Genomic DNA, 17,083 nt, shown 5'->3' with positions numbered 1-17,083 from the left:
TAGATATTTCTCAAAAAGAGACATATGAATGGCAAACACATATATGAAAGGTACTCAAAATTATTGCTCATCAGATAAATGCAAATCAAAACTACAATGATATATCATCTTACCAAGGTTAAAATGGCTTTTATCCAATGACAGGCAATAGTAAATGCTGTCAAGGATGTGGAGAAAAGCAACCCTTGTACAGCATTGTTGAAAATGGAAATTAGTGCAACTACTATGGAGAAAGTTTGGTGGTTCCTTAAAACTAAATACAGAGCTACCTTATGATCCAGCAATCCAACTGCTAGGTATATACCCAAAAGAAAAGAAATCGGTAAATCAAAGAGACAACTTCACTCCCATGTTTATTGGAGCACTATTCACAGTAGTGCTGTAACAAACCAATAGCCAAGACTTGGAAACAACGTAAGTATCCATCAACTGATAAATGATTTAAAAAATGTGGTACATAGACACAAGGGAGTACTATTCAGCCATTAAAAAGAATGAGATCCTGTCATTTGAAACAACATGGATAGAACTGGAGATCATTATGTAAAGTGGAATGATACAGGCACAGAAAGACAAACATCACTTGTTCTCACATTTAGTGGAAGCTAAAAAATAAAAAAAAAAAAATTGAACCCATGGAGACAGAGAGTAGAATATGGTTACCAGGGACTGGGAAGTGTATTTGGTTATCGGAGTGGGAAGAATGTGATTGGTTAATGGGCCCAAAAAATTAGAAAGAATGAGTAAGATCTAGTATTTTATAGCATAAAATACTTAAACCTAAGACCTCATAGCATTAAACTATTACAAGAAAATATTGAGGTAAATCTCCAGGACATTGATCTGGGTAAAGATTTCTTGAGTAATATCCCACAGGCAACCAAACTAATAGACAAGTGGTATCACATCAAGTTAAAAAATCTTCTGCACAGTAAAGGAAACTAATCAATATAGTGAAGAGGCTAAACATAGCATAGTAGGATGACTATAGCAAACAATGATTTAATTATACATTCAAATATAACTAAAATAATTAGATTATTTGTAACACAAAGTATAAATGCTTGAGGTGATGGGTACCCCCACGTACCCTGATATTCTTATTACACATTGCATACTTGTATCAATATGCACATACCACATAAATATGTACACCTGGTATGTATTCACAAAAATTAAAAATGAAGAAAAGAAAAAAATATATATAAGAAACACTATTTGGACAGAATTCTTTAAATTGACTAGTCTATGTTAAAATACAGAGATTAACAGGATATTGCCTTGGAATATTATAAATAAGACTAACAACAAGAGACAGCAATATTTTAGAATAGGTGTTTTGATGGAATCTTTGCAGTCTGTTTGGAAGATATTTTTTAATGTTTGGGTGCTATGGAAGGAGGAATGTGGCTACCAATGATGAATTAAAATGTAGCATGGAAAAAACATGTATCTGAAAGATGACTTTACATAAAAGCTCCAAGAATTGTGTGTGTGCATGTGTGTTTGTGTGTGTGTGTGTTTGTGTGTGTGTGTGTGTTCAAGACTGTCCTCAAAATGCATGTGCAGAAATTCTTCAAATATTGTTGCATCATATGCAGATATATGGAATCCTGTTGGTCGGATTGGGTTGTGAAAATGATAGAGTCCACTAGTGACATTAGCAAGCGTGCATGCTAAAGATTTGCAATGCAGGGGCAGCTCTTCACCATCTAGAAATTCTCTAATCCAAATTGCCAGGAGTGACTCCCCATTGAGAAGAATAATTTTATGTAAGTGCTATACCCATATACTATCACACTTTCTTTAGGGTATGTTAACTACTGGGATCCATAAATATTTCTCCGGTTACAAGCATGCTGTCGAAATTTTCCCTTGCTAATAGGATCACTTAATTTCATTGACGGTTGTTTTATCAGTAATCATATATAAGCATTTCAAGGTCAGAAATATGTTTATGTTGTTCTAAAAATCCATTTATTATTTTTAAAGCATATGTTTATAAGAATTAGCCAGCAAAAAGAAGGGAGAAGCCAATAATAGTTATTGACAAATTACAGATATTTTAGTTTTAAATGAAAGCAGCTGTCTATGGTGACTCTGGACCATGTGGGTCTCACTAGTCTCTGGTTTACATTGCCTGTACTTTCTAACAGCACAGTGTTTTATCATATTGTTTTGCTATTTGATTGTTTAACCCATTAAGGTGAGCACAATTCTCATCTTTTCAACAAGAATATAATTTCCTTGAGAGGTAAAAACATACCTTATGCAACTTTTGTATCCCTCACACCAGCTTGAACATAGTGTTTTCTTCTTAATTAAAAATAAATAATAGGCCGGTCATCGATGCTCATCCCAGCACTTTGGGAGGCCGAGGTGGGCAGATCACCTGAGTTTGGGAGTTCAAGACTAGCCTGACCAACATGGTGAAACCCCGTCTCCACTAAAAATACAAAATAGCTGGGCATGGTCGAGCATGCCTGTAATCCCAGCTACTTGGGAGGCTGAGGCAGGAGAATCACTTGAACCTGGGAGGCAGAGGTTGCAGTGAGCCAAGATCACGCCATTGCACTCCAGCCTGGGCAACAAGAGCAGAACTCTGTCTCAAACAAACAAATGAACACACAAAAAGATAAAAAATATTTGAAAGTGAAAGAAAACAGGATTTTCAACAAAATCACTTGTTGCTATGTTTATTACTCATGTTATCTAATGTCATGCTTATTCCATTTAAATTTATAAATTTGATAGCATTCAAGTTTTTCCAATACATTAAAATAATGTTTGTCACATATTAAGTATCTTAAAAGAAACTTAATATCAAGATATACTTTAATTTGTCATGTTTCATATTAATCATATTTTTTTCTGGCCAAGCATGGTGGCTCACACTTGTAAACCCAGCACTTTGAGAGGCCAACGCTTGAGGATCACTTGAGTCCAGGAGTACAAGGAGCTAGGATCGTGGCACTGAGTCTGGGCAATGGAGAAAGACCTTGACTCTTAAAAGAGAGTTATTATCTCTTTAAAAAGACAATATAAATAAATAAAATAAAAAATGTAAAAACATGTTTCCTAACTTAACACACACACACACACAAACGGTGAAGTGAGAGTAGTCACCCTTATAAGAATGAAGGGATTGAGAATTGGAAAGGGTACGTAACTCATCAAATAGGAAACATCTAATAAGCACCATAGCCAATTATCTCTGATTCTAGAACACACACGTTGTGTAGGAACTTTCATAGTTTCCAAAGAATCATTAATAAGAATCTTTAGTAAGAATGCGGCCAGGTGCGGTGCCTCACGCCTGTAATCCCAGCACTTTGGGAGGCCGAGGTGGGCAGATCACCTGAGGTCAGGAGTTCAAGACCAGAGTGGCCAACACGGTGAAACCCCGTCTCTACTAAAAATACAAAAATTAGCCAGGCATGGTGGCAGGTGCCTGTAATCCCAGCTACTCAGCAGCCTGAGGTAGGCGAATCACTTGAACCCAAGAGGCTGAGGCTGCAGTGAGCCAAGATCACACCACTGCTCTCCAGCCTGGGCAACAGAGCAGGACTCCGTCTCAAAAAAAAAAAAAAAAAAAAAAATCTTTAGTAAGAACGATGTAATCATGTCTACTCTTGAATACATTAAATAAATCTAACTAACAAATTAAATTATTTGTTTCTACCACAGTCTTTCTTGTATGGATTTGCACTTCTGGCTCCTGACAGATAAACACAGAAGTATTTCATTAGGTACCACAGACTAAATGCATACCTGTTGAAAGTTTTGGGAATTATCTAAAATGTCTTCACGAAGACAATTTAAAAGTGAAACATTGTCTGAAATCCATTTAATGCCCTTTAGGGAGTTTTAAAATTCTTTGAAACTTACGGTAATTTTTTTTCAGATTTGAAACTAAGCAGATCTTCATTTGTTTTCTCTCAACCAATGTTTTTACTTTGTCTGACAAACACAAGCCAGTTTTTTTTTGCTTTGGCTAGAATTAAAAAAACACAGGTGTTAAAATTTTCAGTTTTCTCATATTTTTTTCTACTTACTTGTGCTATGGAAAGTCATTATGCTTCTGTAAAAGACACATTTTCCCAATTCATTACACCTAAAGGAACTGCCAGGCAAAATCTGCCTCCAGTATATGAACCATTGCAGACTTTCCCATATGTATTTTGCAAGCAGGTGTTTCATTTGCAGTTTTCCAGAAGCAAACTGTTTTTCAGGTATATAGAGAATATCATATTTGTATAAAAAAGGAACAGTAATTACTACTCCTGGTAGAGGCTTGCTCAATATGAGAACAATATAAAGTTGTTGAATAAAGGGTTGAATTGAACACATAATGTTTAAACAGCCTACGTGCATCCATACAGTCAAGTACCATGTTAATTAGCCACCCCAGAATGGATGAAGATAAAACACAAGCACAGAGCAAGAAGGTGGGGGTTAACATTGGTAAAATACCTTTTATTTTAAAAACACAGTACTTTACCACATCCTTGTGAATTAAGCTCTATTATATCCACTCAATAAATATAAAAAAGTGAATAAAATTTTATGCAACTTTCTCAATATCACGCAGTTAATCAAGATTGTGCCAGAATTCAAATCCACATCAGTGTAATAAGGAAGCCTAATTTAAAAATTTTAAGTACCGAAATTCCGCTTTGGTTTCTGGTCTCTTATCTTGTTCTCAGAAGCTATACTCCTAGAACTAGAATACTTCATATTAAGTCCCAATAGTGAATAAGACTGTGCCATTCTATGGAAAGACTGGCAAAAAAAAAAAAAAATGACCATTTGCCTTTCTACTTTCCCAATACTTTGTATTATAGACCGAATCATTCAGGTACTGTGTCTTTGTTCATTTTATTTTTCCTTTCTTGCTAACCATGACCCTACAGCTAGACTTGTTTCATAGTTCCTATGGTAGCATAGAGTCTAATGGAAACTTATATATGGTTTTTGTTCTAAATGTATGCATATTTCCATTAATAATTTTTATATTTTACAGAGGCTTTCAAGATACCAGTTATATTATCTTACCCAAAAGTAGAGTATTATTGTACCTACCTACAAGAAAAAGGCATTATGGTAGAACAATTTAGGATAAATTTCTGATTAAATGGACCTAATTTTTAACCTAACTCTACCACTAACTGGTAGAGAATGTGACTAAATTACTTAATATATTTATGTTTATTTTCATTTCCTTACTTAGTGAAACTGAGGGTAATTTCAACCATTTTGGGCTCTTTTGAATATTAATGATATAATATATCTAAATAACTGATGAGACTATATCTTATTGGCTAGTGTATAATGATGCTAATAAATGTTCATCATTTTTATTATAATTAGAATTTATATATTTAGATTTTATCTGCATTCTTAAGCAATATTAACAAAACCATGAGAAAAAACTGATGAAACTTAAATATTCAAACTTTCTCAGTTTACCTCTCTGTATAACACTTCACAAATCTTTATAATTTAATATGGATTGTCAGTGTAAAAAATAAAATAAAAGGAAGTTTCTATATGCCAAGTTGAAACTGATAAGGTTGCTGTAAATACTGTATTCACAGTATCAGCCTCATTATTAAGGCTTGTATTTTCCCAGATTCACAAAGTTGAAACTAGTGACCCAGGAGAGAACACCTTTAGGTCCCTTAAGTCAGTTTTATTTTGGATTACCATTTTCCATAGAAAATGAGAAACTTAATACTGCATAGTCCTGTTTAACACTTTGCTACTTTTTGTATCATTTTCTTCTTATAGTCTACTTGTCAATATTTTGCAAACTCCATAATACTTTGGTATTCTGTTTGCATCAAAAATCAATGAATATACATGCATTTAAGATATAATAATGTTTATATTAGCCCACACATTTATCATTTTCTTGCTCTTCATCTCTTTCTAAGAAGCTGAGGTGTCATCTGAAGTAATTTCCTTTAATTTTAACTAATTTCCTTTAGTCAATCATTCATTTTATCTTTTTCTCTTTTGAATGCTTTAGTTCTAGAATTGCCTTTCATTTTTGTTTGAAAAGAGCTCCCTTCACTCTGCTAAGTTTTTCTTTCTTTTCACCTATTTTGTTTATCTTTACCTCTGTCTCTTCCTGATTCGGCTCTCAACTTTACTGTTGGTATATAAGAATGCTAGTGATTTTTGTACATTGATTTTGCATTCTGCAACTTTATTGAAGTTGCTTACCAGTTGAAGGAGCTTTTGAGTCAAAACGGTGGGATTTTCTAGATACAGAATCATGTCTGCAAACAGGGTTAGTTTGACTTCCTCTCTTTCTTTTTTTTTTTTTTTTTTTTTTGAGATGGAGTCTCGCTCTGTCGCCCAGGCTGGAGTGCAGTGGCTGGATCTCAGCACACTGCAAGCTCCGCCTCCGGGGTTCATGCCATTCTCCTGCCTCAGTCTCCCGAGTAGCTGGGACTACAGGCACCTGCCACCTCGCCCGGCTAGTTTTTTGTATTTTTTAGTAGAGATGGGGTTTCACCATGTTAGCCAGGATAGTCTCGATCTCCTGACCTTGTGATCCACCCGTCTCGGCCTCCCAAAGTGCTGGGATTACAGGCTTGAGCCACCACGCTCGGCCGACTTCCTCTCTTTATATTTGGATATTCTTTATTTCTTTTTCTTATCTGATTGCTTTTGCTGAAACTTCCAATACTATGCTGAATAGGAGTGAGAGAGAGCATCCTTGTTTTCTGCCAGTTTTCAAAAGGAATGCTTCCAAAGCTTTTCCCCATTCAGTATGATGTTGGCTATGGGTTACAGATGGCTCTTATTATTTTGAGGTATGTTCCTTCAATACCCAGTTTACTGAGAGTTTTTAACACAAAGGATGCTAATTTTATTGCAAGTCTTCTGCATCTATTGAGATAATCATGTGTTTTTTTTCTTTAGTTCTGTTTATGTGATAAATTACATTTATTTATTTGTACATGTTGCATCAACCTTGCATCCCAGGAAGCCTACTTGATTGTGGTGGTTTAGCTTTTTGATGTACTGCTGGATTAGGTTTGCAAGTATTTTATTGAGAATTTTTGCATCAATATTCATCCAGGATATTGGCCTGAAGTTATATTTGTTGTGTGTGTGTCTCTTTCTGGTTTTAGTATCAGGATGATACTGACCTCATAGAATGAGCTGGGGAGAAATCCTTCTTCCTCGATTTTTTGAAATAGTTTCAGTATGAATGGTATTAGATCTCCTTTGTATATCTGGAAGAATTTGGCTGTGAATCTATCTGGCCTTACACTTTTTTGGTTGGTAGGCTATTTATTATTAGTTCAATTTAAGGGCTTGTTACTAGTCTGTTTAGGGAATCTTTCTTTCTTTTTTTTTTTTTTTTTTTTTTTCTGGTTCAGTCTTGTGAGGGTATATGTGTCCAGGAATTTATCCATCTTTTCTAGGTTTTCTAGTTTGTGTGCAAATACATGCTTGTAGTTTCTGGTTGTTATTTTTACTTTTGTGGGATCAGTGTTAATATCACTTTTGTCATTTCTAATTGTGTTTATATGGATCTTCTCTCTTCTTTATTGTCTAGTTAGCAGCCTATGTACTGTATTAATTAAAAAAAAAAAACAACTTCTGGATTCATTGCTCCTTTGAATGGTCTCAATTTTCATGTCTCAATTTTCTCCAGTTCAATTCTGATTTTGCTTATTTCTTGTCTTCTGCTAGCTTTGAGGCTGGTTTGCTCTTGGTCCTCTAACTCTTTCAGTTGTAATGTTATTATAGGTTGTGAATTTGAGGTTTTTCTAACTCTTTTGTCATCGGTGTTTAGTTAAATTTCCGTCTTAACACAGCCTTAGCTGTGTTCCAGAGATTCCCATATGTTGTATCTTTGTTTTCATTAGTTTCAAAGAACTTCTTAATTCCTGCCTTAATTTCACTATTTCCCCAAAGGCAATTCAAGAGTATGTTGTTTGAATTTCATGTAATTAATTTTCATGTTGTAATATTCATGTAATTGCATGGTTTTGATATTTTAGTCTTGACTTCTATTTTAATTGGATTGTGGTCCAAGAATGTGTTTGGATGGTTTCATTTTGTTGCATTTGCTGAGGATTCTTTTATGTTGGATTATGTGGTCAATTTTGGAGTATGTGCCATGTGATGATAAGAAGAATGTATGTTCTGTTGTTTTGGAGTAGAGAGTTCTGCAGCGTTCTATCAGATCCATTTGGTCCAATGTTGAGTTTAGGTCCTGAATATCTTTGTTTGTTTGTTTGTTTGTTTGAGATGGAGTTTTGTTCTTGTTGCCCAGGCTGGCGCGATCTCGGCTCACTGCAACCTCCGCCTCCTGGGTTCAAGAGATCCTCCTACCTCAGTCTCCCGAGTAGCTGGGATTACAAGTGCCCTGTGACCACGCCCTGCTAATTTTTTTGTATTTTTAGTAACGACAGGGTTTCACCATGTTGGCCAGGCTGGTCTCAAATTCCTGACCTCAGATGATCCACCCGCCTAAGACTCCAAAGTGCTGGGATTACAGGCGTGAACCACCATTCCTGGCGAAGGTCCTGAATATCTTTATTAATTTTCTGCCGCGATAATCTGAGTAACACTGTCAGCAGACCGTTGTAGTCTCCCAGTATTATTGTATAAGAGTTGAAGTCTCCAAAGTTATAAAAACAAGCAATGGTGAAAGGACTCCCTATTCAATAAATGGTACTGGGAAAACTAGTTAGCCATATGCAGAAGATTTAAACTAGGACTCTTCCATTTACCATTTACAAAAATAAACTCAAGATGGACTAAAGATTAAAATGTAAACCCCAAAACTATGAAAACCCTGGAAGACAACCTAGGCAACACCATTCTGGACATAAGAACTGGTGAAGATTTCACGACAAAATGCCAAAAACAACCACAATAATAGAAAAAAATTGATAAATGAAATCGAATTATATGTAAGAGTTTCTGCACAGAAAAAAAAAAAAAAAAAAACTACCAACAAAATGAACAGACGACTTACATAATGGGAGAAAATATTTGCAAAGTATGCATCTGACAAAGGTCCAATATCTACAAGGAACTTAAATTTACAAGAAAAAAAACTCCATTAAAAAGTTGGCAAAGGACATGAACAGACAATTTTCAAAAGAAGACATACATGTGGCCAAGAAGCATATGAAGAAGAGCTCAATATCACTGGTCATTAGAGAACTGCAAATCAAAACCACAATGTGACCATCTCACACCAGTCAGAATGGTGATTATTAAAAGGTCAAAAATAGCAGATGCTGGCAAATACTTATTTAGCTCAACCATTTTGGAAAACAGTGTGGCAGTTCCTCAGAGTGCTAAAAACAGAACTAATATCCCATCCAGCAATTCCATTCCTGGTTGTATACCCAGAAAAATATAAAGAATTCTACCATAAAGAATGGCTGTGAATGTTCATTGCAGCAGTATATATGATTAGAATCTCATTATTGGTCCATATGTTCTCTATTTTAGTTCTCCTAAAGTATTAATGATGGTCCTCTGTGTATACATTGCAATTTTTCTTCTGCCATATTCTAGGTAAAGTCAGAGAGCAGTAGCAGAGAAAAATGCAGGAGAGATGAGGATGTGGCACAAAGGAATGTCAGAGAAATTTGAAGTATGAGGATTTGACCTGTTCTTGCTTGCTTTAACTGTGACACATGAGACCATGAGCTGAACAATTCTGGCAGCCTCTAGAAGCTGAAAATAACCTATGTCAACAGCTACCAAGCAACCAGTGACCTGAGTCTTGCAACCACATGAAACTAAATTTTGCTAAAAAACCAAATAAGCCTGGAAGCAGATTCTGCCCTAGACTCTCCTGATAAGATTCCAGCTTTGTAGGACTCACAGCAGAGAAACTAATTGCAGAGGTGACTGGATTTCTGATCTACAGAAATGTGAGGCAGCAAATGTGCATGGTTTGAGCCACTACATTTGTGGTAATTTATTATGACATTGCTTTTAATGGGACAAAAAATAATTTGCAGTATTTTTATGGAGTAAAAACTTTGAAGGAAAAATAGGACTAAGTGGAAGAGGATCTTGACGGATTCTCACTGTGTCACCCAGGCTGGAGTGCAGTGGCGCGATCTCGGCTCACTGCAAGCTCCGCCTCCCGGGTTCACGCCATTCTCTTGCCTCAGCCTCCGAGTAGCTGGGACTACAGGCGCCCGCCACCACGCCCGGCTAGTTTTTTGTATTTTTAGTAGAGACGGGGTTTCACCATGTTAACCAGGATGGTCTCGATCTCCTGACCTCGTGATCCACCCGCCTCGGCCTCCCAAAGTGCTGGGATTACAGGCTTGAGCCACCGCGCCCGGCAGAGGATCATTTTTTATAGGATAATATATGTTACTGATGGTTTCCCCCTATTTGTACAAGAGCTATAGAAATAGAGAAGGGGCTAACTGAAAATAATAAAAGACATTCTCAGAGAGTAAACTGTTAGCATTTAAGATGAGACCTCAGAGATTTTGAATAATAGCAATATACTATGTTGCTTCAAAGAAGGAATGACTGAGTTGCAAATGAAAGTTACTCTAGTTTAGAAAGTCAAGAAAATATGAGACTAGATAAATAGATGAACTCAAAGACTTGAACAGTGAAATAACTCTTGATGTTGGGATAGAGAGGAAATTCTGAGATACTTGGCAAAGCCTCAACAAATATGTTGGAATGACAATTTTGGTAGAAAGAATCAGGAAGTCAGCAGTTGTAAAGTCAAATGATAAAATTCACAGAAGAGTGATATTTACACCAGAGAGGATTTTTGTTATGACTTTTTAACATTTACCATGTTTTAGCATGCTGTTGGCATTTTTAAAAATATTTCCTAACTTCTACTTTATACAATGTTTCAGTAGAAGAATAAATTTTTTACATCTCCCTATGTTAGTTTAAATTGAATGACACATGCAGCAGACATATATTACTAGATATAAATATACTTTATAAAGACGTTTATATAGAGATTTTTACATTTATACAATTTTTAAAAGGAAGAAAAGTGCAAATTCCAGGTCTTTCCTAACTGAACTCCAAAGTTCTATTTACAAGTTTCAATCCAAAGATGAGGAAACTACTAACAGCATCTAGAGGCCAGAAAAATGCAGAAAAGCACTGCTAACATCACAACTGCCTACAACTAATGAGCAGACAATGGAAAAATGGAAAATGGCCGCTACTAAATTTCACACCTACACATGCATGTATTATAAAGAAAAATGTCTTCTAATCACCTTCTATCTTCACAAGTTTGTGTATGTACCCCATGGACACTTCCCCAGCTGTATCCAAAATCCTAGAAAAAAAATCTCCCATTGCTTCTCCAGTGTGATACAGTGGAGAGGGGGGAAAAAAAAGATGATAATACGACAGTTAAGTTCTGAAAACAATAATTATTAAACACTTCACATATTTAAATGCTTCTGTGATATATTTACTTGGGTTTTCTGGGTTTTCAATAGGCAGATAAAATATGGCAAATTAAAAACAAAAACAAAAAACATGTTTTCTTTGTTGTTCTCCAAAAATGCTCCACTTTTGAATCATTTTGATCTTTGAATTATTCCCTGCCGATGACTTATTTCAAGTTCATAATTTGTCACATTTCCTTAAAAGTAAACTATACTCTACTTAATATTAGTTTAATATTTTCAACACTTCCATCAATACATCCTCTACAATGATACCAATATTACTTTTCTATAGCTTTTATTGCTCTCAGAATGCATTCAAACTTTTTTTTTTTGGCGGGGAAGGATGGGTGAGTGGATCAATGTCTCACTTTGTCGTCCACGCTGGAGTACAGTGGCACACTCATAGCTCACTGCTGCCTCAACTTCCTGGCTCAGGTGATCCTCCTGCCTCAGCCTCCTGCGTAGCTGAGACCACAGGCACAAGAAACCACACTCAGCTATTTTTAAAATTATCTGTAGGGACAAGGTCTTCCTATGTTACCCAGGGTGATTTTGAACTCCTGGGGTCAAGCAATCATCCTGCCTTGACCTCCCAAAGTGATGAGATTATAGGCATGAGCCACTGCACTTGGTACAAACTTTTTAATTTAATTTTATTTTTTGTCATGAATAAACCTTCATGATTTGGCTCTTAGTAACCTGCCAGGTTTTATCTTTGGCCTCTCTTGTGCATCTTTCTACCCTGCATTCATATTAAAATAACTTGAATATTCTTCAAATAAGGCATATCCTATATAATTCTTTCTGGTGTTACCATGTGGCTTTCCCACATTGTGGTTGCTCTGGTTGTCCTGAAACCATATCAGCATGGGTAACTCCCAAGCATCATTCAATAGTCATTAAATGAACCATCTTATCAGGGATATTCTTCTCTCTAGCCAAGTCTAGATTATATGCCCTTACTGTAGATATCTAGAGCTTCCCAAGCACAACATCTACCTTATTATTTACAGGCTACTTTTTAAAATTCTGTTTATAAGCTCCATCTTCTATAAAATTCTAGATATCTGCCTCTCTAAAATTCATAGGATACTTTGTGTTCCAGGCATATTCAAATATGTCAACAAATCAATAATATTTATTTACAATGATATCTAAAAACCTACAAATGTGGAAATATATAAACACTCATGAACATACACAAGTGATTATTGAGATTGCTAAAATTGTTAAGATAGACAGCAACATCAAGTTTAGAATACGGACAATATAATAATATGTTTAGATATGTTCCATTGCTAGAAAAAGAGATGTATAAATGTGGACATAGGCAACCTAAGTTTACATTCATAGCCATGGTGAATGTTAGTTGAAATTAAGAGAAAACATAATGTCCAGTCATTTACTGTGTCTGTAAAAAGTTTTGCCAATGTTGTGGAAAAAGATTGCTTCAGACTGATGTGTCCACATGGGATTGAGAAAGAGGGATGGATAATGGTTGGTGAGGATGCAGTGGAACGGCCACTTGACATCAAAACATATGTTATGAATTTGACTATTTCATGGCTGCAGATGAATTGGCTCTCAGTTTTATTTCAAACATACAGTGCAGGACATTGATTTCAGCAATATGATTTTTAATGAAACTTACCCTCTGAATTAAATATCAACCCTGCATATATTCTTTATGATGTCCAAACTAGGTTTTACAAGTACAAGTCCTAAAAAGGCCATTTAACATTAAGGAATAATGATCATTGATAAATATTCTATTTATTAACAATTTTAAACCCTAAATTCCAATTTGCTTAAATATAACTCAAAAATGAATATAAGTGCTAATTATGGCAAAGCTACTTCAATTGCAGAGTAGTGTATAATAGAATTGCACAATAAGTACACACAAGAGAAAAAATGGTTTATACTAAAGCTATAAAATTAAAATGTAATTAATTGTTTTTTTACCATTCTGAACACTACTGATCTAAAGTTAGGCGTTGAAATACATTATATTATTGTTCTTTAAAACCAATCAGAGCCAAGTGAGGTCAATAAAGAAGTAACTAATAATATCACAATTTTAATAAACATTTCTGACTTTTAAAAATGTTCTGTCGTGTAATGAGAATATATTTAAATAGACCGTAAAATAAAATTTGATAGTATCAATATTTATGGAAAAATAAAATAAGATGTGTGTTTCCATTTATGTAAAATATTTTTACAACCATTGCTAATCACCTAAATAATAGTATTTGGACCTCAAGAACCTGCATTTCACGGATAGAGTAGAAATGATACTTTACATAAATCAAGTACCTTAATTCAGGGAGTACACCAAGCTTAGTTATCAATGCCTAAAACTTTTAAATATAATATATTCAGATGTTTTAATTATCTATTATAAGTTCCTAATAACTTGTCAACTTAAGCTGCAATTGATTTACATTTATTCACTGAAAAGCATTATCTTTTGCATAAATATTTCTGATCCTAGTATTTTGATTGGCTTTCAGTTATCATACATTAATATTTATTATTTTTTATATCTGGGAATAGTTACACAGTCATTTTTAACAAGTAATGATTGACTATAGTCTCTTAACTTGGCATGCATAGTAATATGCATATGCACACACACATACACAGACACATACACACACAAAGCATATGTATGCCAAGAAATACTCATAAAGCTGAGGTTTAACAGATTGTGTTGTATTTTGCTTTTATTTACATCAGCAAATAGAAAGGTATGTGGTGTGAAATATTTAACGAGTTTTAGGACTATATTACTTTGAGAATGAATTGTCAAAACATTCCCAAGTAAGAGACATATAAGCATCATCTTTAACAAGATGGAAATTTGCTTCCAGCTAAAAGCACTAGAAAGTAGGAAGGTGTTTAAGACAATTTTAGGAGACAAATATGCCTGAAAATGAGATTTAGAGAGAAACGCAATCTTAAGATACTTAGAAGAAGATGTGTAATTGATTATAAAGTTTACATTTCAGCTATAGAAAACTATAAGCTAAGATGTGACATGTACATGCATATTTGTATGTTAGCCCACATATCAGGCCTCAGAGATTAAACTTTTTTTGCTAACTTTAATGGAGAATATTTTATAATAAAAATAATTTTAATAAATTGTTTTAAAAAGTAAACTTAGATTTTTTTTTTTTTATTTTGGAAAATGGACAAGTAAATATCTGAAAATATGTATGGCCCAATCAAATTAGGCAAGAATATCATGCAGTGTTCTTTTCTTATAATAAGGCACATTACTCTTGAATTCCAATCAAATTCAAATACCTATATGCAGATACATCTACATAAAAAATTCAATATTAGTAATATGGTAATTATATTAGTAACAAGTTTCATTATGGACGTGTATAACTATCATAAAATTGTGTATGATACCACTATTTCATATATTTATGTATATGTATATCTATCTATACATTATTGACAGAAAAACCCAGTAATTTACTGATGTACCCAGTATATCCTATGTGTGTGTATGTATGTGTGTGTGTATGTACATATATACACATATTTATATGGTTACATACATATGTTGTGAAGAGGAAAACTCTGTAATTATATATATAGATGCTTGTATATAGAAAGTATATACTATCACTATATACTATATATTAACTACCTAATACCTGCACACACATACACAGGGAAATCCAGTAAGCACATTCCATCAGTCTCAACACCAACTTTGAAATGACTGCTTGAAAAATTTCCCAATTCCCTACTTGATACTAGTGACACTGATCTGGATGTTATAAGACTCACAATAGAGGAGATCTAAGATCCTTCTTTGGTGTCTCCAAAAATACTTCTCCTTGACATCACTGTTCTTAGACAAAACATGACAATACGTCTGAAAAGATATCATCTAGGCTAATTCCCTATATTTCTGTAAATATCAGTCAAATAAAAGAACTCTCAAATCCCAGACCTTCCCTCCTCTAATATTATTGCATCCTCATGGAAACATGACATATAAAGAACACCAATTATATGCCCTCATCTGCTTCAACAGTCATTCACACTTCCCCATGAAACTCTTGGCTCTCTTTCAGCAGACCACCTCGTAACTTCAACAAGATTCTCTCAAAGGGTTTGTTACTCTCTGCTATAACTGAAATCAGATGCTCCCCTAAGATAGTGTTCTTCATTTTTCTTATTCTGCAGTTCTCTTGAGAAGACATTATTTCATCTGCTATGCCTCTTTTCCCATGGTTCTGATCTGTGTATCCCTTGCTTTTCATTGTCATCTCCAAGCCATTTTCTTCTTATGTCTTTTAGTATGTATTTATTTTGTCTTTTTTCCATTGTTACATTTTTTCTCCTTCAGAATACTTTATGTGTCTGTTACACCTCAAAGTTTCTCATCTTTTGTTTCAGGTGGGTTTTGTAGTAGTTTTCAAATCAACACTTTAATGCTCAAAAAAATCCCATTATTCATTTCAATATTTACTGGTTTTAAGTTCATAAATTTTTATTTCAAAACTGTTTACTTTTTAAATTTCATACAAAAGGCCTGTCTTCTATGAGCTGTTTCAGAAGTAAAGTTGAAAGTGTTGTTTCTATTTAAAGAGGTTCTTTGTTTTCTTCTTGTCTGGATACATACTTTGTTGGGGACAGAAGAACCTCTTTATTGACCACATCAAACTCCAAGAATTTGATACATCCATATGTACATATATATACATACATATACAAAAGTATGGATATAGATGGATAGTCTTACATTTTTAAGGACTCTTAGTTTTATAGTCTCCTTCACGAGATATTCATTTTGCATTTAAATTTAACTGTGTTCTGGTGATTCAAAATGATTCTCCTCTATTTGAGTCATTTCAGAAGGTCAGTTATTATTCAATTTTAGCTTTTTGAGGCTCAAGTATAGTTATTATTACACTCCTATTAGTAGGATTCCTGCAGGTGATTAAAAAAAAAAAAACAGTCATTCTTGGTTTGTGGCTTAAGATTTAAGTGTTAGCTATCAGTCCTCTTCAAAGACATCTGCATGAAACAGGTCTGATCTCTCATCTCCTTGCAGTCTCCTACTCTAATAGACCTGAAGATCCAGACCCCCAATGAGCTCTACCTGGCATTCATGGGTCACAAAGCTCTGACATAATCATTCATAGTTGATATGAAAATCATCCCTTGAAGTACATATCATGCAAATGTCAGATACCACCCAGGACCTCATTTTTTTTTTCCTTTTATTCTCTGCTCAAGGTTCTGAAGACACACTCTTACTGATTTTCTAAGTCACAGGCGAAGTGCATTAATTCAGTTCTACAAATGTAATCTCCAAGGAGCTAAATGTGTCAATACCTATTTCTCCAGAGACCATGGCTGTCTCAATTAAGAAAGTCAGGTAATTCAGAGTTGGTGATATAGGACAAAGAAGTGATGCTCAGGTCAAATGTGATCAGGACTCTCAGATCATTGACTCTTACTTAATTTTGTGTTTTACTCATATAACATCTCTCAAGAATAACTGTTGACATTTGCACTTAGGATTTTAACCTTATTATCAAAAGTAATTTTCTTTATATCTATGTTTTATTGCCTTAAATAGTAACAGAAATTTTATAAAGTGATTT

Source organism: Macaca mulatta, chromosome 1 (assembly GCF_049350105.2).
Source record: "Macaca mulatta isolate MMU2019108-1 chromosome 1, T2T-MMU8v2.0, whole genome shotgun sequence".
NCBI lineage: Eukaryota > Metazoa > Chordata > Mammalia > Primates > Cercopithecidae > Macaca > Macaca mulatta.
Note: the sequence above shows the minus strand (reverse complement) of the source record.